The following is a 22,454-nucleotide window of genomic DNA, read 5'->3' as shown; positions in this document are numbered from 1 at the left end:
TTGTGGATCTATTGTAACAATGTCTATCATTGTCCGCAAAATTGACAAGAATAGGACATGCTCTATATTTTTATGGAGCTACAGAACGGACATACAGATGTGGACAGCACATGGTGTGCTGTCCACATTTTTTGCGGACCTATTGAAACAAATGGGTCCTCATCCAATCTGGGGGAAAAAAACGGAACAAAATACGTTTGTGTACATGTAGCCTTATTCTGTGGTAATGAATAGTATACGCCTTTAAATGCTCTCACAAGTGGTATCTAGATGATAACTTACCAAACATATGGCCAAAGGACACCCTTTTGGCATACATTTTGTCACAGACCCGCCAAGACAGATAGAGGACCCAGTGGGATGCTAAGGCTAAATGCACACGATCAGGATTGCGTGAGGATTTTCAGCGCCGATTTGCGTGCGAAAAATCTGCACCATAGGTCATGTACATTGTATTCTATGAGAATTTGAAATTCTCAATGTACACGATGCAGATTTTTTCCACGCGGATTTTGACCTGCAGTGCGGATTTTAAAATCCGCAGCTTGTCAATTTATTATATTTTTCCTGACTGGATTTTCTTCATTCACTTAGTAAAATCCACATGCGCATGCAAATCTGCACGGATTTGCCTGCTAACACCTGCGGATTTCAGTGCGGATTCTCCGCACATGAATCCTGACGTGTGTATGTACCCTAACAGGTTTGGCCAGGTTTGACTTAGGATAGGTCATCAGTATCTGATCGTTGGGGGATCCGACTCCCAGCACCCCTTGCCAATCAGCTGTTTGAAAAGGTTTCGGCGCTCCGGTGAGCACTGCAGCCTTTTCCTAGGCCTTGTGACATCATGTTCATGGATCACATGACCTAGGTGCAGCTCCATCCCATTGAATGGGGCTGAGCTGCAATACCAGGCTCAGCTGCTATGAAATGGACGGTGCTGTGCTTGGTAAGCTGAGAAGAGACTGCAGCAGTCACAAGAACGCAGGGGTGCCGGGTGTCAGACCCCACCGATCTAATATCAGAGGATAGACTATCAATATTAAACGCCTGGAAAACCACTTTAAGGAACTATCTATTCTTTACCATGAGACACAGGGTATAGATGTCCAGGTCACTTCCCCTAAGTCTCTACTAGTAACACTTGCAAACTAGTAATTTATTGAGGCAGTCTTAGGCTACTTCCACACTCGCATTTTGGGAAGATCAGTCATGGATCTGCAAATACGGATCCGTCACAATATTATAACCGCCTGCATCCATCCTGAACGGATCCGTATGTATTATCTGTAACATAGCCAAGACGGATCCGTCATGAACTCTATTGAAAGTCAATGGGAGACGGATCCGTTTTCTATTGTGCCAGATTGTGTCAGAGAAAACGGATCCGTCCCCATTGACTTAGATCGTGTGACAGGGTCAGTTTTGTCAAGCGGACATCAAAAAAACGCTGCAAGCAAAGTTTTGGTGTCCGCCTCCAGAGCAGAATGGAGACTGATCGGAGGCAAACTGATGCATTCTGAGCAGATCCTTTTCCATTCAGAATGCATTAGGGTAAAACTGATCTGTTCTGGACCGTTTGTGAGAGCCCTAAATGGATCTCAGAAACGGAAAGCCAAAACGCCAGTGTGAAAGTAGCCTTAGGCTACATTCACACGTCAGTATTTTTCTATAATCCGATTTTCGGTCCGTTTTTTGCGGATCCGTTGTTCCTGAAAATGTTTCCGTATGTCATCCGTTTTTTGCGGATCCACAAAAAACGGAAACATGTATAAATTTCAATAATCAAATAAAGTTGTTTGGATTTCTTTGAAGAAAAAAAAAAGAAAAAATTGTTATGTGTTTCCAGGAACGGATTCCGCAAAAAACGGATGACATACGGAATGATATCCGAATATCTCCCGTTTTTTGCGGATCCATTGACTTTGTATTGTACCAGGATCTGAATTTTGCGGACAAGAATAGGACATGTTTTATATTTAAACGGACATGCGGGACCCATTGAAAATGAATGGGTCCAGATCTGGTCCTGATCTGTTCCGCAAAAAACGGAACAGATCAGGAAATAAAAAACGGATGTGTGAATGGACCCTTAAAGGGTCATTGTGTGTTCAAAAAACCTTTGGTATGCTGTTGCGACATATCAAACGATTTAATTATTGGGGCTCAGAGTGCTGAGACCCTCATGATCACTAGAACGAGGAGGGGAAAGCATTCACATAGCTCTCTCTCTCCTCGCTGCAGGAGACATCATTGAGATGTGTTTATAGACTTTCTATTGAGCCTGACTCCTGCAGTGAGAGAGCACAAGATCTACGCAATTTTCTCTTCTCATTGTAGTGATCGGTGGGGATCTCAGCGCTCAGACCCCCACCAATCAAAACCCATTCATACTGTATGTCACTATGATATATCAAAAGTTTTTGGAAACCTCAGTGACCATTTAATAATGAAATGTGGTGGAATACGATGGGTAAAATAAGTGCCAGCCTCGTAAAATAAGTGCCAAAGCCACATTTTGGCACATCTTCCAACGCCTGTGTTCTAGAGAATTAAATCTATTAGAGATTTCAAGTGTAATGTGTGCCAGTTTACTGGCGCCCGTAAGGGTAAGTGTGTCGGGCCGTGGGGGTCCCGCCCATGGCCCACCCCCTGTAATGTGCAGCAATTTTCTGGCACACTTATTGGTAAATGTGTCAGGCCATGGTGTGCCCTCTTTGGACTGCTCCATCCTGTTTTTGCAAAAGTGGCAAGGGTGACAGAAAACTGCAAAAAGTTGCACATTTTGGTCCAAAACTAGCTTTGAAGATTCATACATTCCTCCCAAATTGTATCAGAAATAAAGTTGTAGAATATCTGGGCGGCGGGGCACTTGCAACATGGGAAAACAGACAGCGCCGATACAGAGGGGGGATGACATGAAAGTGGTTGCTGTCCGATTATACACTGGTCCATAGAAACCTATAAGTACCGGTATGTTACAGTATATGTTTCCTTGGTAGAACAAATCTTAGAGAAGCAATTGGGGGAAAATGGAGTTTCCCATTGTAATTATATAGAAGGTAGTCCAAAAACCTGAGGGTTGCATGTTGCGTTTTTACTGGTGTTTTTGCACCTGCGGTTTTTGGTGTATTTTTTAGGTAAAAACAATCAGCTTTTTTTGCTACTCGTGTTTTTGCCAATTTGGTGCTGTTTTTGTGTCTCTGTTTTATGTTTCTTTTTTTAAGTGTAGCATGCTGAAGGTTTTGCCATTCTTTCTGGTGTAATATTTCTTTCTGTATAGAGAAAAAAAGGCCAGAAAAACATGTGGTTCACAAAACACGTTTCAACTGAAAAAATAGCAAAAATAAAAATCTCCACATACAGGTCCTTCTCAAAAAATTTGCATATTGTGATAAAGTTCATTATTTTCTGTAATGTACTGATAACATTAGACTTTCATATATTTTAGATTCATTACACACCAACTGAAGTAGTTCAAGCCTTTTATTGTTTTAATATTGATGATTTTGGCATACAGCTCATGAAAACCCCAAATTCCTATCTAAAAAAATTAGCATATTTCATCCGACCAATAAAAAAAAAGTGTTTTTAATACAAAAAAAGTCAAATTACAAAAAACGCGCGTTTTTAATACAAAAAAAGTCAAATTACAAAAAACGCGCGTCGGAAACGCGCGTCAAAAACGCGCGTTTGGCGCGCGTTTGGGAAACACTCAGGTGTGAAAGCAGGGTAAATGTAAGGCGGCTTCCGAGCTGTCTTACATTTAGACCAAAATGGTAAATGAGACCGACCTGCCAGGTCACGCCTACTTTTTTAGACCTGGGGTGAGCAGGGAAAAAAGTGCCATATCTCTGGTCGTAAATGAACCCCTATATGTATTTGGTATCCCCATCCCAGAAAGAGTTATTAAAAGCTAATCATTAAGTTATGTGTACCCAAAAATGGCACCCTTAAAATCTACAACTTGCCCCGCAAAAAACAAGCCCCCATACGGCTACATAGACGGAAAAATAATAGTTATAGATCTTGGAAGGCGACGATGAAAAAATGAAAAAAATCGCTTGGTCAGTATGGGCCAAAACTGGCTAGACACTAACCCTGCTTTCACACCTGAGCGTTTCTCAAACGCGCGTTTTACGCGCGTTTTTGTCGCACGTTTTTATGCGCGTTTTTTGTAATAGTAAACGCGCGTTCGACGCGCGTTTGTGTGATTGACTGCAGTGTCCTATGGCCACAAACGCGCGTCAAAACGCCCCAAAGAAGCTCAAGTACTTGATTATGCGTTGGGCGTTTTACAGCGCGATCCATTCCCATAGGGAAGCATTGGTTTTCATGTGTTGAGCGTTTTACAGCGCGTTTGAACGCGCTGTAAAACGCTCAGGTGTGAACTTAGGGTAACCCTGGGTTCAGACCTGAGCGTTCTGAAACGAGCGCTCTGTATGCGCGATTGTACGGGCGTTTACAATCGCGCATACAGAGACAGGCGTGCACACATTGTCGTGCGTTCCCGAATATCTATGTGCGGGAACGCTCGACAAACGCCCCAAAAAAAGCTCAAGCACTTGTTTGAGTGTCGGGCGTTTTACAGCGCGATCGTACGCGCTGTAAAACGCCCAGGTGAGAACCATTCCCATAGGGAATCATTGGTTCTTGCCTGTTGTGCGTTTTACAGCCTGAGGTCTGAACCCAGGGTAAGGGTTAAAGAGCTAGGACAGAAAGTAGAACACATGGAGGGACCTAAGAAAAAACATCCACCCATTTTTGTGTAAAAAACAAAACAAAAGATTATTCGCAGTTAGACTGATAAAGGTCGTCAGTATTAGATCAGTGGGGTCCAACACCCGGGACCCCCGTTGATTATCTATTCTCTGCAGTCTCCTGTGCTGGAACCAGCACCTTGAATGGAAATGGAAGCACAGCTCCAGTCGAAGTGTAGTGGTCATGCCAGGTTACTGCAGCTCAGTTCCCATTCACTACAATGGGAGCAGAGTTGCAGTTACCCGGCTCGGCCCCTACACTTCGAACGGAGCTGTGCTTCCTGTTCCATTCAAGGTGCTAGTTCCAGCACCGGAGACTGCAGAGAATAGATGATCTGTGGGGGTGCAGGAATCGTGCTCCCACTTATTGGATATTGATGACCTATCCTGAGGGTAGGCCATCAACATCAGGAACCTTGAAAAAAAAACTATAATATATGAGAATAAAAATATAGATGGAAGTGTCCCTTTAAATGATGGGAAACATATTGGACTATTATTTGGCATTAGTATTGTTCTGAATGCATTGTAGGGTGGTGCACTCTATGCTCTTATGCAGATCTGGAGGCATCATCCACATTCTCAGCACGAGGTGATGAGATTATTGCAGAAAGATGTCCGTTACTCCTTGCCGGCATCCCGTAACCGCACCTTGATAGCACTGCGCAGACTTGTCAGTCCTGTCACATAGCACAGATGTTCTAGTAATCTGCCCGTTTGTTGATATAATGTTCTTTTTGCTTTTTCTCCCAGGAAGTCCTGACAAGTACTTGGCCATATTCCCTGCGGGCTGAAAAAATTAATCCGTTAACACTACAGAAGAGCTGAGCCTTTCATCTAAAAATAAACAAATGCAATTAAAAGGTTTATCTTTTAAAAGCAGGGCCTGCTCTATAAATAAGCCACAGACCTGGCACCAATGCAAAGTTTATTAACGTACTGGAATTCCTGTGCTCCTCATTATATGCCTGTATCCAGGTGGCTGACTGGGCCAAATATTACACTCCAGGGGCGTTGCTAGGGTCTCAAAAGATCCAGGACCCAAGCCTCAATGCATATGGCCCAACTCTCTAAGTCGCCCCCCCCATTTTCCTGTACTCGCCATACAGCACTTACCTCTCACATCCAGGGCCTCCAAGGTGACGTCTCCTCCGATGTAGATCTTCTCTGTCATCATCTTCTCCATTTCGTCCAGACAACTCTTTTCAGCCGCCTCGTAGCGGCAGAGTGTGACACACGGACATCTTAGCTTCCTCCCTTTTCTATCATCATCTCCCAACCTGGAGTCCCCACAGTGTTATCCTGCTGCTCGCTGTGCCCCGGCCCCAATACCCCCAAATACTATCCTGAAGATAGTGCCCCCCATAGTAATAGTCCCACCAATAGTAATTCCCTTCTAGAATGCCCTCATTAGTAATACTGCCCCCTACAGTGCCCCAACAGTGATAATGCTCCCCTAAAGTATCTCCATTAGTAGAAGAGCCCTCCTTTATTAATAATACCCTCACAAAGTCCCCAGTAGAAATAAGGCCCCCCTATGGTTTCCCCAGTGGTAATAAAGCTCTCTACAGACCCCTCAGTAGTAATAAGGCCCCCATAGTGCCATAGTAAAAATAAGGCAGATCTATAATTCCCTCCTATAGAGCCCCCAGTAGAAATAAAAACATCTATAATGTCCCTTGGATTTATAATACCCCTACAGTGTCCCCGGTACTTATACTGCCCCCTACTGTTATAATGCTCACCCTGAAGTGCCCTCAGTATTCATAATGCACCCTGCAGTGCCCCCTGTAGTTATATTCCTCCCTCTACTATACAGCCCCATGTAAATAACATCACACCATCTCTCCTGCCCCCTCCAAAATACAGTCCCATGTAAATAACATCACTCCCCTGCCTTCAGCCCCTTCAATATATAGTCCCATGTAAATAACGCTATTTCCCTCTCTCCATTATACAGTCCCATGTAAATAACATCACACCATCTCTCCAGCCCCCTCCAATATACAGTCCCATGTAAATAACATCCCTCTCTATTTACCGCCCCCTCCTAAATACAGTCCCATGTAAATAACATCACCTACTCCCCAGCCACCTTCAACATACAGTCCCATGTAAATAATATTACCACCTCCAACACGCAATCCCATGTAAACATCACTCCCATGTAAATAACAGTCCCATGTAAATAACATCACTCCTTCCCACAGCCGGCATCAACATACAGTCCCATGTAAATAACATTACTCCCTCTCATAGCCCCCTCCGACATACAGTCCCATGTAAATAGCATCACTCCCTCCCACAGACGCTTCCAACATACAGTCCTATGTAAATAACATCACCCCCTCCCACAGCCGCTTTTAACATACAGTCCTGTGTAAATAAAATCACCCTGCCCCAGCCCCCTCCAACATTCAGTTCCATGTAAATAACATCACTCCCTCATGCAGCGCCCTCCAACATACAGTCCCATGTAAATAACCACCCCCAACCCAGCCACCTCCAACATACAGTTCCATGTAAATACGATCCCTCCCTTCAGCCCTAACATACAGTCCCAGTTAAATAACCACAACACCCAGCATTGCTCTGCCTCTCCCTTCACTTACCCCTCCTCATGTAGCAGACAGCACAACAGCTTCTTCCCCCAGGACTTCTCCTCTTCACTGCCGTCCTCTCCTGCACTGGTCATATGATGGTGACATCATCGCAGGTCTTTCTCAACCACTGCCTGGTTTACTGGTCACATGACCTGTGATGTCATCACAGGTCCTTCAGATCTTTCAGTGCACTTGATTCAATGCATTGCCCTCCTGAGGACTTATAGTTGTATCTAGCCGGCAGTCAGGACATTCGGGGCCTGGGACAAAACATCAAGGGCACAGGCCCTGAATGTTTTAACCTAGCCTAGCAACGCCCCTGTTACACTCCAAATGAATAGGCTTAAGTGCATTGAAGGGGTTTAAATATGCCACCTGCTGTTTTTTATGGACCTTTAACTCCTCAGATGCCATGGTCAATTGAGACCATGGGATTTGAGCAGTCTTTCCCTAGGAGCACGGTGCTCCTGGGGCCCAAACGGCTCCCCCATACCGAGATTGAGGGAGCAAATCGGTTGCTGTGGCAGTCTCGGACCTTCTGAGGTCTGCCAGAGCAATATTTCCATAGAAACATGGCAAATGCACCATAGATTGCAATGTTAATTCATTGGGAGAAGTGGTCACACAATTTCATGTTCAAGTCTCCTAGGGGGGCTTATAAAAAGTGTTTTTTTAAAAGAAAATGGTATTAAAAATATAAATATTTTATACAAGTAATAAATATAATTTTTGATAATATTTTAATAAATAAGTAAATATATATATATACATATATATATATATATTCGCCCCCATTTCCCCATATTAAGCCCCACATGTATGTTGCTGGTCCAGTATTTAAAGATAGTGCCCACAGACACCCAGGGCTAATGTCTGCAATCAACGATAACGCCTATCTCAGACATAAAACCACTTAGATGCCATGGTCAAATGTGACCACGGCATCTGGGAGCTAAAAAAATAACCTGGCAGTGCGTGCTCCAGGGCATGCAACGGCTCCCCCTAGTGGGGATCGAGGGCATCCGGAACAGTGTGTGCGGCAGCTTCTGTCTTCCTGAATGATCTGAGGCTGATCTGAGACCCTCCATAGGAACATAGTGAAATTCTACTCGACTATAAGAGAAGTAATGTAATGACTGCATGTTGATGCTCCCTGTGGGAACTTTTAAAAAGTGTAAAAAAATAAAATGTTTTTAAACAATAAATAAATACATTAAAAAAATAAATTGTAAAATTCAAATCCCCCCCCCCCCAATAAACATCATGACCACGTATGAAAACACTCATACTATTAAAATATAAAAAATATTTATGATATCCCATACGGCGAAACAGAAAACAAATGGCCAATTTGCTGTTTTTTGGTTGCTTCCTTAAATAAATTGAAAAAAAGTGATTAGAAGGACACACACTCCAAAGAAAAGTACAGATTGCCCTGCAAAAAATGAGCCCTCACACAGCTCTGTAACCATGACTAAAAAAATGTTATGGCAATGAAAACAAAATTTACTTTTTTTCAAAGTTTTTCTTTTTTTCTTTATTAAAACACAAGAAAAACTATATAAATGTGGTATCGCCATAATTGTACTGACCTGGAGAATGAATGTAACAGATCAATTTGACCGCAGATGGAACGCCATTAAAAAAAAAACATTAAACTGGTGGAATTGCATAGTTATTCCAGCTTCCCACTACATTGTATGCAATATTCAATGGTGCCATTAAAAAGTACAACTTGTCCCACAAAAAAACAAGCGCTCAAATGGCTATGTGAAAGGAAAAATAAAAAATGATGGCCCTGGAAATGCAGGGAGTAAAAAACAAAAAAAGCAAAAATTTAAAACCCTCTTGGGGTGAAGAGATTAAAAATAAATAAAAAGATTTTTGTCTTGCACAATACGTGATGTTTTATTGGGTTTACAATAGTTAGATCCAATCCCCAAAAATATACCGCTTTGTGACAATTTAAAGGTAAGTATGACGTTTCAGGTATTATTAACCATTCATCATGCATAGACTAGTGGGGTCATTTATCAAACTGGTGTAAAGTAGATCAGATTTCTGTCAAAAATCAAAGGTGGAATCCGATTGGTTGCTATGGACAATTAAGCCACTTCTACTTTACACCAGTTTGATCAATTACCCCATAGGTCTCCATAAGGCCTCATGCACACGACCGTATTTTGTTTCCGTTTCCGTTCCGTTTTTTTTGCGGATAGGATGCGGACCCATTCATTTCAATGACATCAGTATGTCCGTTCCGTTGCTCCGCAAAAAAAATTGTGCATGTCCTATTTTTTTCTAGTTTGTGGACAGGGATAGGCATTATTACAATGGATCCGCAAAAAAAAACGGATGCCATACGGAACGTCATCCTTTTTTTGCTGATCCGCAATTTGTGGACCGCAAAACACATACGGTCGTGTGCATGTAGCCTAAAGGACATTCATAGATCCATAAGATGCGTATATGTCCTATGAGGGACCTGCAGTGGAGGAATATAAACATGGCTGATTTTGGCTTTGAAGACCAGTCAAATAGTTTGCCCTTCAGCATTCATGTGAGCATCCATTTTTCATCAATGTAGCCTTGTGAGGTCTTGTTTTTGCAAGACAAGTGGTATGTATTTTTAGGAACCATTTTTTGAGGAAATTATATGCAGCATTCAATTTATTTTACGAAGAAAATGCTCACATTAGCAAAACAATTCATTCACTATTTATCATGCCTACATTGTTCATTTACTGTACAGTTCTCCAGATGTTTATTGTTATCATCCCTAAAATATTGCATATGATGACAACTTTTTTCAGTAAAATCGCTCAACAAATTTGGAAAGTAAGAAGAAAAGTGTGGATGGCCTCCAAAGGGGCAGTAGTTTAAAGGGAATCTGTCAGTGGCCAGCTCCTATTCAACTGTTTGAATTAGACACATAGCTGTGGTTCACCTGAATATATTCACACGTCAGTGTTTTGGTCAGTGATTTCCATCAGTGATTATGAGCCAAAACCAGGATTGAAGCCTCCACAGACATTGGGTATAAGGGAAAGATCTGCACCTGTTCTGTGTTTAGAGCAGCACCTGAAAGGTAGAGAGTGTCTTAACAAGTTACCCCTCTCAAGCAGCAGGGTTTGGAATGCTTTATACTGGGTTACCTTGCTGACTGTCACGTTTCTGTAGCCATGGAAATCCTCCTTCAGATCTTCCTCTCTTTCTTTCTCCTGGAGCTCTGAAGTTACTGAAGGCTCCTGGGCTCCAGGTGGCCACGCCTGGCTCATGCTGGAACATACTGAGTATGGTCTCAGCCACCAGAGATGCCGCTGATTTTTCCTATAGTCTGCAAGCAGGGCTACTGCTGCTGGATTGCAGGATGGTCATAACGACTAGTATATAATGTGATTGAAAAATGAATCAAGTGAGCAAAGGAGGCAATATGGACAATCACAATACATTAGTAAGGTTACTTTCACAATAGCGGCAGCCTTCTCCGGCAGGCTGTTCCGGCAGGTGAACAGCCTGCCGAATCAGTGCTGCCGCTAGTGCACGCGTGCCGCCTAAAGTCCGCTTTGGCCCTATTCACTATAATGGGGGAGGGCCGGAGGTCCGGCTGCAGCACGGCAAAAATGCTGAGAGGCGGCCTGAATTAAACTCCGCCGGAACAGCCTCGCAGAGAAGACTGCCGCTAATGTGAAAGTAGCCTTAGTGCCTTGTATTAACTTAGTCTACATGATAAATGACATTTGCTGACGTGAGACAACCCCTCTTAGATAATTTACTAACTAGAATAGGTGGAAACGATGCCAATGTTGAGGGAGGTCTTCATCTGCTCACAGCAGGCAAAGATTTAATTTCCTCACTGTCAATCAGATAAAAATCATTCCAATGGAATCCTTTATTGAGATTGACGTGAGAAAAACATGAGAATTATTAAATCTGTACCTTAGTTTTGTATTTTGTATTTGTCCCCCCCCCCCCCCCCCCCCACCACCTTTACTATACATTATTGGATTGGTGTAGATGGAAGTTTGAAGTGAGGAACGGGAGAAATCAGGCAGCTGGAAGGCAAAAGAGAAGGGGACAGGGTAGCGGGGGTAAAGGGGGGAGAGCACATGAAGTGGCGGATAACCTGCATTAATATTTACTGTTTTAAATTCAAAGAACTCACCGGTCATTGGGAGCTCAAAAATAGGGATAGCCCCTCAAAACTATTGTTTATAGTTAAATCCAGCGCGTTAATATATACAATGTTTGCATTTACACTTGTTAAAGAATGCTTATATTCCCAGATATTCCAGGAATAATGTTAGTATAGCGCCACCTGGTGTTTCTGTTGAACAGGCTTTCTGTGTCCACCTTGGCCATTACAGTGACGCTGTCTCACTCTATCATCCCTTGTTCAACTTTCCTTCGGAGAAGATGCTGCAGATTCAGAAACAACTGTTCACCATACCAGGAACCACTACACATACCTGAAGGAGCAAGACTGAGCATGTGTGTCCACCTTGGAAACACCAGGTGGCGCTATACCAACAGGAATATCAGCATTTCTTAATAAGTGTAAAAGATTTATAATAATGTCCTGGATTTAACTATAAGCAATATTTTTCATGAGATAACCCTTTTAATGGAAGTGATTATCATACAAGATTTACAAATCAACCACCATTAAAACATAACCTTTCATATCACAATTAAAACCTATGACTATTCATAATGAGATAACAAGGCAGCCTAGACATCAGGGTTACTGGATGGGGGGAAAGAACGTACTCACTGTACCATAGCCCTCACTAGATTTGCCTATGGCGGGATAGCCATCCTGATAAGTGCAGTCCTGCACTGGAACCCACCCTGGGTAACCCCTGACAAAGAAAACCACCAGCACACCACATTAACATAAGGGCAACAACTCAATAATGTGATAATGGACGAAAATTAAAGGGGTTCTCCCTGGGCTGCAGATATTGATCTATTGATCTGCAGCACTCAAAACAGCAGATCGGTGGGGCCGGGGGTGCCAGGAGTTGGACCCCAATGATCTGATATTGATGACTTATCCTGTGGACAGGTCATCAATATCTATAGCCCAGAGAACCACTCTAATTACACCTTCATATGCAATTATATCACGGTATCAATCATACACATGACTAAGGCCTCATGCACACGACCGTTCCGTTTTTTTCGGTCCGCAAACCGCGGATCCGCAAAAAACGGAAGCTGCCCGTGTGCCTAGAACGGGCAGCCCATTGTAGAAATGCCTATTCTTGTCCGCAAAACGGACAAGAATAGGACATGTTATATTTTTGTTTGCGGGGGCCACGGAACGGAGCAACGGCTGCGGCCAGCACATGGAGTGCTGTCCGCGACTTTTTTGACCCCATTGAAGTGAATGGACCCGAACAACGGTCGTGTGCATGAGGCTTAAATAAGATAATAAAAGGATGACAACAATTTCTCATAGTCAGGTAGTCACAATTAATATTTACTGTTTTTGCTGTGGTTTTTGTCACTTTTTTTGGCAGAAATGTCTAAGTTGTATTTCGACTGCTTGATAAAATGCTGCATCAGAAGGCACATTTAGACCAAACGCGGTGTCCTTGATTCATCCTTGAATCATGCTTATACATAAAGATTTTTCAAATGACTGCCATTCATAAGCAGCAGTTCTAGGACTTCTTGATTTCTCCTATATATACTCTACATTCCCAATCAGTGCCCATAATAACAGTGCTTTGCAGTTCTTATAAATAGCGTTATACAGTGCCAATGTAAATGGTGCTTTACAATGTCTCTATATATAGCGCCATACAGTTCACCGTTAGTGCGATTCCTCTAGTGTCCTCCTTGCTCTCATGCCTCGACGCATAGATTGTAGCATGTGTGCATCTGGAAACATGGCTATATACCAGTGTAAAAAGAAAGCCATAAAACCCCCATCCCCCAGCATCTATAATATGAAATAGATTAGGGAGAACCAATCTCTTATGGCTTAAAAGGAGATGAAAAGGTTAAGAGAGACAGTAACTTTAAATAGCTCAGTAATACACATTGGAAGGATAAAATGTAAGTCCTATATTGATCAACCAAACAATCCGCCATCTACCGGCTCTCAGGAAAGAATTTTTTGCTTATTGAAATATAATTGCACTCAGGCTTCCACTTCCTACCTGAATCAATACAAATAGAAATACAGTAGAATTAAGCCTGCATTCAGAGAGCAGAGCTGATCCTGCGGCTCCTTTGTTACGCACAGCTCCCGATCGTCCATGGTCTTAGCATCATTCTGTGGAAACCAGGGTAAACAGCTTCCCTCATTAATGAAAAGTCATCTGAAATAATAATTACTTAATATAACTCTTGGGAGAATTGTATATGTCTGTGCAAATGTAGTTAATTTGAGGTTGTCATTTGACTCAATGTGCTGTGTGTTACATAGAACAAGTACTGGTTCAAACATCGGTCGAAGGTTTGAATCCATAGACCACGCCCCCTTATTACAAAATTATAATGCCATGACATTTTTCATGGAGTAGTGAACCTGTGGTTTTCTCAAGAAAACGGTTCTCTGAACACATTTGTGATTTCCCCTCAATACTACTACTAGTTTAAAGCGAAATGAAGCGTCCAAAGTGGAAGTTTTTGGAAAAATTTGATTCGCAACAAATCCGAAATTTCCTAACGCTTCCTGGTAACAAATCATTTTTTTCCTAAAATGGTGGCTACACGTGTTATAAACTGAAAGTGTCACGAATAATGGTGAGAGGAGGGACACCAGAAAGACAACAGAAGGGAGAGGACAAAGAACTAGGCCTAAAGGCTAGGGAGAAGGGAGAGGTCACCTCTTAGAAAACCCCTCGATCTGGTCCTGACTCCTGTCAGTATGTATAGACCCTGAAGGTGGGAAAATACATATGCCGGAACCTAAACCCTAAGGTAGTGAAAGGGGGAATGGGACTACTAATGTCACGGATGGTGTTGCAGAAAACTAGAAGATACAAATAAAGATCCGACTGACTTGATCCCAAGCTAAGGAACATAAGGGTGAGCCCTATAAAAACCTTAGAGCTCTCCGTGACTGCTCAGCCCATGCAAACATCTTTATGATAGACAACTGCATGCCCTCGTACCTAGACTGTGTGACACCTGAAAACCCTATAATAGTGAGGAGACACGACCACCGGCTCCCTACACTTAATACGGAGGGAGTCAGGGTCACCTAGGATCAAGCCAACAGGAAAACACAAATAAAGGAACAGATTTATCTGAGGACCCAGCAGTTGCAGCATCTAGCAGTGAGCACAATCCAGGAAGTTATATAAACTGCAAAGTGATGCAGTATGGGAGGGGATATAAAGGGATGCAATCAGTGCTACTAGACGACAGCTGAGAGAGGGAAACGAAATGACAAAATGAAATCAAAACAAAAGAACCTCAAGCAAGAGGTACTGAAGAACGTCTGTCAGAGCTTCTCAGAGATCTGGAGGTGACAACTGGTTCCTTCCCAGGTGAACGAACCAGTGTCTCCCTGAGGCCTTGTAACAACAAGCACAAGGGAACAACCATATACAAGAGCAGTACAACTTATCTTATAGAAAATAGATGAGCAGGAACACAAGCAAGGTCCACACACCAACTCCTCCAAATCCAAGCAGAGAATATCAACCGCATGGTATGAAGTGTGAAACCAAACTAAATAGGGAAGCAGTAATGACCGCCATCTGCACCTGACAAGAGGTGTGGTCATTACCAAACCACAACACTGATAATCAAGAGACTGTCAGTTAACCTCACGTGCAGTCAGTCTCTCTGATCTTCTAACCTTTGTGGCAGAAGGTACCGTGACAGAAAGTAAGAAACCCGGGAACACAAGATCACCTGTAATACCGTGCAGCCAGCCAATCTGCAGAGAGCCAGGACTCATCCCACGCAGTCACTGTGTGCTGAGCATAGGGAGAGACGTGACAAGCATGAATGCACTTAGGACAGTGTTGCTACAAACAGTTATAAAAAGAAGATTGAAGATTGAGAGTGCAGGGACAGTTCAGGGAGATCTTAGGGAGAGTTTTTTTAGACTGTAGGGAGAGCATAGGGAGACTGCAGGTTGAGTGTAATCGCCGCAGGTACCTTGTTCACCTGCTGCGGCATTCATACTTAATCTGTTATTCTATAGATAGACTACGGTGCGTCAGACTTAGTATTAAAGAGCGGTCTAATATATCACTGTGTGTATTTTGTTCACCTGCTGCAGCATTCATACTTAATCTGTTATGTTACTGATTCAAGTACTTTTACACTATGGCCAACAGAAAGCTGCCTGGGCCCTCCAAAGGAACCGGCAGTGGCAAAAATGTAGCTTTAGCCAGCAGAAGAAGGGGTGGTGGCAGCATCCGCAGCAACAGGCCAGAGCTGCCACTGTCACCCAGCGGTCGTGTTTTGACCAACAATCCAGCTGTACTGGAATGGTTGCAACAGATTCACACATCCAGCAATTGGTGGGTTCCTCTGACACCACACTTGATTGGCATGGCCCAGGAACTGCCTCTATGCACGCAACCTGTACTGAACCTGCTTCTTGTTTTTGCTGCTCCGTCTGATAGCTAAGTAAGGTATTTCGCCAGCGCTGCTTCACTTTGATGATGATCTTTGTGGGGACAGTCAGTAGTGACAGGCCAACACAGACTTGGAGGAGAGGTCTGCTGCAGACTCCTTTAGGCGTGCAACTACCGATGATGAGAGAATATGCTGCGAGAGGTCAGGGACGTGTGCAAGAGACAGATGAGGGTGACCCAAGTGACTTGCAAACATATGTAGATGATGATGTAGCTGATCGATGTTCTTTTTGGGTTGCTCTGGGAATGCCCGATGACCATTTTTCTCTCTTCTTTTATCAGTTCGTTGGATCCAACTGCTGGTCACCTGCTGTGCCACAAGGTACTCTGCATATGTAGTTTCAGGATGCAAGGGTTAGAGGTAAGTACAACTTTATTAGGTAAAATGAATATAGTGGTCAACTATTGGCCCCATGTGCCCCCTTTGTATAATTCATATACAAGAGGGGCATTTTCAGGAGATTGCAGGCCACAGCAGCAATAATTTGCATATAGCGCCACGCACCTAACCCAGCCAAACCCCATACCAGCAACAGCCCCTGTTTGGCCAACATATTACGGTATATGGCAGCTATTAGTTTTCAGGCTCCTGTCCCTTATGGCAATAATCTGCGGCCATGTTCGGCCCATCTGGTAATAACCGTAATACATGTTTAAAGCGAAATACCATCCGGTAGTATATATTTATATAGTTTTCGATTTTACACTTGAGATATGGAAATCATTAAAAAAAAATTGACCACAATTTTTTATTGGCATGACAAAAGTCAAAATCATAATACATCAGTATTGTAGACAATGTACTCAATAAAGCAAATACTTCAATTCACAATTGCAATGGGTTCATTCCAGTCATAGCCAAACATACAATATTTTTATTTTACTCCCCTTGTTACCCTGCCCCCTCCCCTCCGTACTCACCCCCCCCCCCCCCCCGCTCCCTCCCCTCTTTTGTCCTCCCTGAACGTCTCGGCCACTCTCAATATCAGTACTATCTCTTTCTCTTGAATCTCTTGAATAGAGGTGGGGGGGTTAGACATCTATTGTCTGCCACATACAATGCTGTCTTGACACCTTTTTCTGGGAAGTCTTTATCAACTACTGACTCCAATTAGGATAATGGAATCAACACCTTTGACCCAATACTGGGTATAATTACCAGATGTGGATTCAGTTACATATTTATTCCCAGAATTTTTGTACAACCACTCAGAATTGAGAAAGCTCAGTGGAAGAACGAGTGAAACGTTTTCAAGAAATCTATAGTACGTCCAGTTGCCTTGATTTATTCTTTACAGATATATCTCTTTCTCTGGAAATGTCAAACTTTTAGGTCCCCCAACTGGGCCTTCAAATCTTCTTGTAGGTACCACGCTGTGAGTTTAAAGGGATCCATCAGTGTGGAGTATTCTGATTTGGGAACATAATGCAACATAAATTTCCTCAATTTTTTGTATAATTTTTTCCCCAGTATTTCTTTTCTGGTGGTAGCATCACGCCATTCTAAATTAAATAAATGTTTGATTCGAACTAGCAATATTTCAGCACTAGGGATGTCTTCTGACAACAACAGTGTCAATATGCATCTTTTTGCTTCCAACAATATCTTATGATCAAGCACAGACAAACCCTTCTTCTCTCTACCCCCCTCAATTTCCGTTGCCTCTTTTGCTTCTGCCTGAAATATAACTAATAGTGGTGATAGTTCAGACCGGCTATTACCGAGCCGTTTCAATATTGAAAACACTTGAGACCAAAATCTGCCCAACTGGGGCACGCCCAAAGACCGTGATATAAATCTGTACCTGGAGTATCACACTTAGGCCCCTTTCACATGGGCGAGTATTCCGCGCGGATGCGATGCGTGAGTTGAACGCATTGTACCCGCACTGAATACCGACCCATTCATTTCTATGGGGCTGTTCACATGAGCGGTGATTTTCACGCATCACTTGTGCGTTACGTGAAAATCGCAGCATGCCCTATATTCAGCGTTTTTCACGTAACGCAGGCCCCATAGAAATGAATGGGGTTCCGTGAAAATCGCAAGCATCCGCAAGCAAGTGCGGATGCAGTGCGATTTTCACGCACGGTTGCTAGAAGACGATCGGGTCAGTGATCCGACCGTCTCGCATGAGGGTCTCGCATGAGGAGGGACCTGCGGCAGGCGGCGCATGACCGAGGGAGCTGCCGGTCTGTGCCATCTTAATGCTATACATAAGGTACTGCAGTAAGTACAGAACAGTAATTGCGGACCCATTCGGATTGAATGTACTTAGCTGTGGGGCCTGGTGTATTAGAGTAGAGTCACTGCACCGGGCCCCTCCATGAGTGTCCCCGCCTCCTCCCTCCACACTTATACTTCGCTGGCCGCGCTGTGCAGCATAGCGGCCAGCGAAGTATCCGCAATCCGCTTTATAAGACGCACGGCCATTTCCCCCCCACTTTTTTGGGGGAAAAAGTGCATCTTATAAGGCAAAAAATACAGTAAATAATAAACATATTGCATTGTCTACTGACTACTTACCACCAGGACAATAAGATGAGCTGGTCTCTGGCTGCAATCTGGCTTTTGGTCTGGCTCTGGGGACTGGAGACAAACACGATACGTACACCATTCACCAATGTCGCCCTGGGGTCCTGGGGAAGAAGAAAGCAGAAGTGTTACTGAGGCTCACCAGTCGGTCAATATGGATAGAGGTGCTCTATCACCGGTACACCTAGAAACCGTGAGAAAGTGTTATATTGGAGAAGAAAGTTGTGATGGCACACTCACATTTGGTTTAATGGACTGTATTTATTAATTTTTTAGTTAGATAGTCGATTTACGTAATTATATATAATTGATTATATATGTAAAAAATATGTATTAAAAATAGCATAAAATGGAATTATAAAAAAAGTAAAAAATGGATTATGTTGTGTTCAAAGTGTTGAGATAGTCTATTCAGTAGATCCTGAAATTCAAGGTCATAAAAATGCAGTCGGTTGGAACGTTTTTCGCGGAGTATTGATAGTCTTCAGTACGTATACGGTGACGATATAAATAGAAGACAGTCCAGTATAAGTCCAATCACGTGAAAAGCGTGCAAAAGTATATATATACGTGAGAAAAAAAATAAATAAAAAAAATTGTATTCAAGAAAAAAGGTATAAATTGGTGCGCATTCACTCAATAATATTGTGCACAATAAAAAGTAAAAATGAAAAATCAGTGTTGATTATAATGTTGGATTTCAAATAATGTGGGTAATAGTTAAAACAGAAAGCAGCTTCACCCCAATCCAGGTATGAGCCCACTTCTGTCCCAGAAGGTGGTGGCCGTGGCTGGCTGCTCGGCTGCTGCTCAGTGTGCGGCCTTCTCTTCCTCCTTCGCTCCACCCCTCTCTCTGCGTCACGTGCTCAAGAGTGGGAGGGGTCAGGGGGTTCAGATCAAGATCATTCAGGGCGGCGGGGCGCCCTTGAGCTGCCTTTAGCTACTACCAACCCGGCCAGCCTTCAAGTTCTCGTCCAAAGCCGGCAGAGCTCCGCCTCCGCTCCACCCTCAGCAGCCTGAAGCCAGGTAAGCTAGCAGTTAGTCACTCAGACGTCAGACCACCAGAGAGACAGACAGCGGTGTCAGACTGTCACTGTCAGTGACAGACTGTCTCTCTGGTCTGCTGCGCCGGTGCACCCCCGCCCCACCCCCACGGCTTCACTGAGGCAGCGGCTCAGCCTCTGCCCTCTGGACTTGACTGTCTGGATTTGAAACTGGAGGAATCGGACAGCACAGCGGGACGGGACAATACATGCGATGCATCATCATCTCTCATCTCCGACTCCGATTCTCCGTCCGCCGGCTTAGTGCTGCGCAGCCTGCCTGCTGTGTCTGTGCTGTCTGACATGTGCCGCCCGCCGGGATTATTTAGAGCGCTCAGCCGCTCAGGCGGCGCAGCATAATGGGCGCCGCCGGCCGGCCGCCACTGTTAAGTTAACTTATAACCAACTTTTTTTTTTTTTTAAACCGCACTGGGCACCCCCTGCTAAATGGCACCCTAGGCGACTGCCTAGGTCGCCTTACTGGTGGCACCGGCCCTGCTCACAATGGTGAGGTACTGTTGATCAATTGTTAGGTGTTGTCTTTGTCTCGTGATGTCAAAATGTGAACAGCAGGATGAGGAAGACTGTTTAAATACCAATTCTAAGTGAACCGGGAAATTTATTGGGAGATTCATGGATAAAACACCTGTGAATTTTGCCATTAAGCTCCTTGTTAGAGAACAGCAAGTTGTGCAAAAAGTACTGAAATACTGACCAGTTGGACATGTGCATTCATTGCGGAACGGAACGGGCGGCCCATTGTAAAAATGCCTATTCTTGTCTGCAAAACGGACAAGAATAGGACATGTTATATTTTTTTGGCGGGTCTACGGAACGGAGCAACGGATGCGGACAGCACACGGAGTGCTGTCCGCATCTTTTGTGGCCCCATTGAAGTGAATGGGTCCGCATCCGAGCCGCAAAAACTGCGGCTCGGATGCGGACCAAAATATGTTGTGTGCATGAGGCCTTAGGTTCATCCTAAAATTTCATCCACAAGACAAATATCCCCAACTTTTTGTGAGTAGTGTATTTAAAGCATTCGATCATGTTGCCCCTTTCCCTTCTTTCCTCTTGACTGTACAAATTAAGGGGGTCACTTATTAAACAGAAATATGCCTATATCAGGCATATTTCTGGCGCAGTTTGTGGTGCTGTTTGTCCAAATATCCAATACATTTGCTGTTGTGACTGTAAAAGCAAATTGCTGAGACATCGTAATAGTGCCGTCAGTCTTCCATGACCCCGCTAACTAACAATAATGACATGGTTAGGGCCCTTGCACACGACTGTATGCCCTCCGAGACATACGGTCCGTGAGCAGGCCACATGTCCCGGAGCGGCATTGATCGTGCGCACGGGAGCACACAGCATTGCAGATTACAATGATGCTGTGCACGTCGGTCCGCCCGCGGGACTATTATCCCGCACTCATATGATTTTATGAGTGCAGGACAATAGTCCCGCGGGCGGCCTGACGTGCACAGCATCATTGTAATCTATGATGCTGTGCGCTCCCATGCGCACGATCACTCCGCTCTGGGACATATGGCCCGCTCATGGACATTATGTCTCGGAGGGCATACGGTCGTGTGCAAGAGCCCTTATATTCATTGTCATTGTAGACTGGAAGTCCTCTGTTCCAGTGATGAAAGCTGTGCTGACAACTAGTGGTCAAAAGGAGAACTACACTAGTATTATTCAATTGCATATGGATAGTCAATTGACAAAATATAAAAAAAACACAGCATATGGTACCGATTTCCTGTATGAACAAATTTTGCATTCTTGGCTGAACAAATAGTATTGTGTCCAAATCTTTATATCTATGGCCAGTTTTATATACTAAATTGAGATCTTGTTGACAAATGTGGATATTTTCACCAACTATTTAATGCACCGTCGAGTCACAATATTATATCCAGAGTAACCGGGCTGGAAGTGACTCAATAAGGTCCTGGTAGGTGGTCACAGGTATCTGGTGCCATGCTGACTGCAGTGCATCCCACAGCTGGTGGGGGGCTCGTGGTGGAGGATCCATAGAGTGAACACAACCATTGAGGAGCTTCCATAGATGCTCAATTTGGTTCAAGTCTGGAGAATTAGGGGGCCAAGGTAGTACTTGGATGTCTTGGTCATGTTCTTCCAGCCAATGTCAGACATTTCTGGCCGCCCCAGAGAAGACAATCAGCATGTATGGGTCTATGATCTGCAAGGACAGATTTACATCCAAATCAGTTGAGAGTGCCTTCCACATGGATGACTGGGCCCAGAGGAGGCCACAAAAACATTCCCCAGGCCATAACACTGCAACCACCACCTTGTGTTCTTCCAGCAATGGCTGCAGGGTATTTGTTATCTGATGTTTCTCACCTGACATGCCAACATCATGCATCAGAGAAGGCAACCCTTTGCCAATCAGTGGAGGTCCAATTCAGACACTGACACAAAAATGGAAGCCTTTTCTGCCCTGCAACGTTGTTAGCAGAGGTATAGTGACCATCTGTCTGCTTCAGAGCCCTATATGCAGTAGGGTTCACTAAACTGTTGTTTTAGACACATGTCTGGTAGCCCCCTGGCTCATTTTGGCGGTGAGCTGCTCCACTGTAGCATGTCGGTCTGGCTCACGCACCTTCGTAGCCGACGTTCACCTCTCACATTAATGGCATGGGGTGCTCCGCAGTTTCCACATCACTTATTGGCAATGGTGTTATTTGTCCACTCACGATGCACTTTCACCATACCAGCACGAGAAGAGTTCACAAACTGCGCAGTTTCAGAAACACTGCCACCCCTTGCCTGAAAGTCAATAATAAGCCCTTTCTGCAGCTCTGATAAATCCCCCCTTTTACCTATGCCAGTAATAGGGATATGTGTGCAGACAGCCTATCGCACATCTT

The sequence above is a fragment of the Bufo gargarizans genome, chromosome 3, assembly GCF_014858855.1.
Source record: "Bufo gargarizans isolate SCDJY-AF-19 chromosome 3, ASM1485885v1, whole genome shotgun sequence".
Taxonomy (NCBI): Eukaryota; Metazoa; Chordata; class Amphibia; order Anura; family Bufonidae; genus Bufo; species Bufo gargarizans.
The sequence above is the reverse complement of the archived record's forward strand: the minus strand, read 5'-3'. Positions refer to the sequence as shown.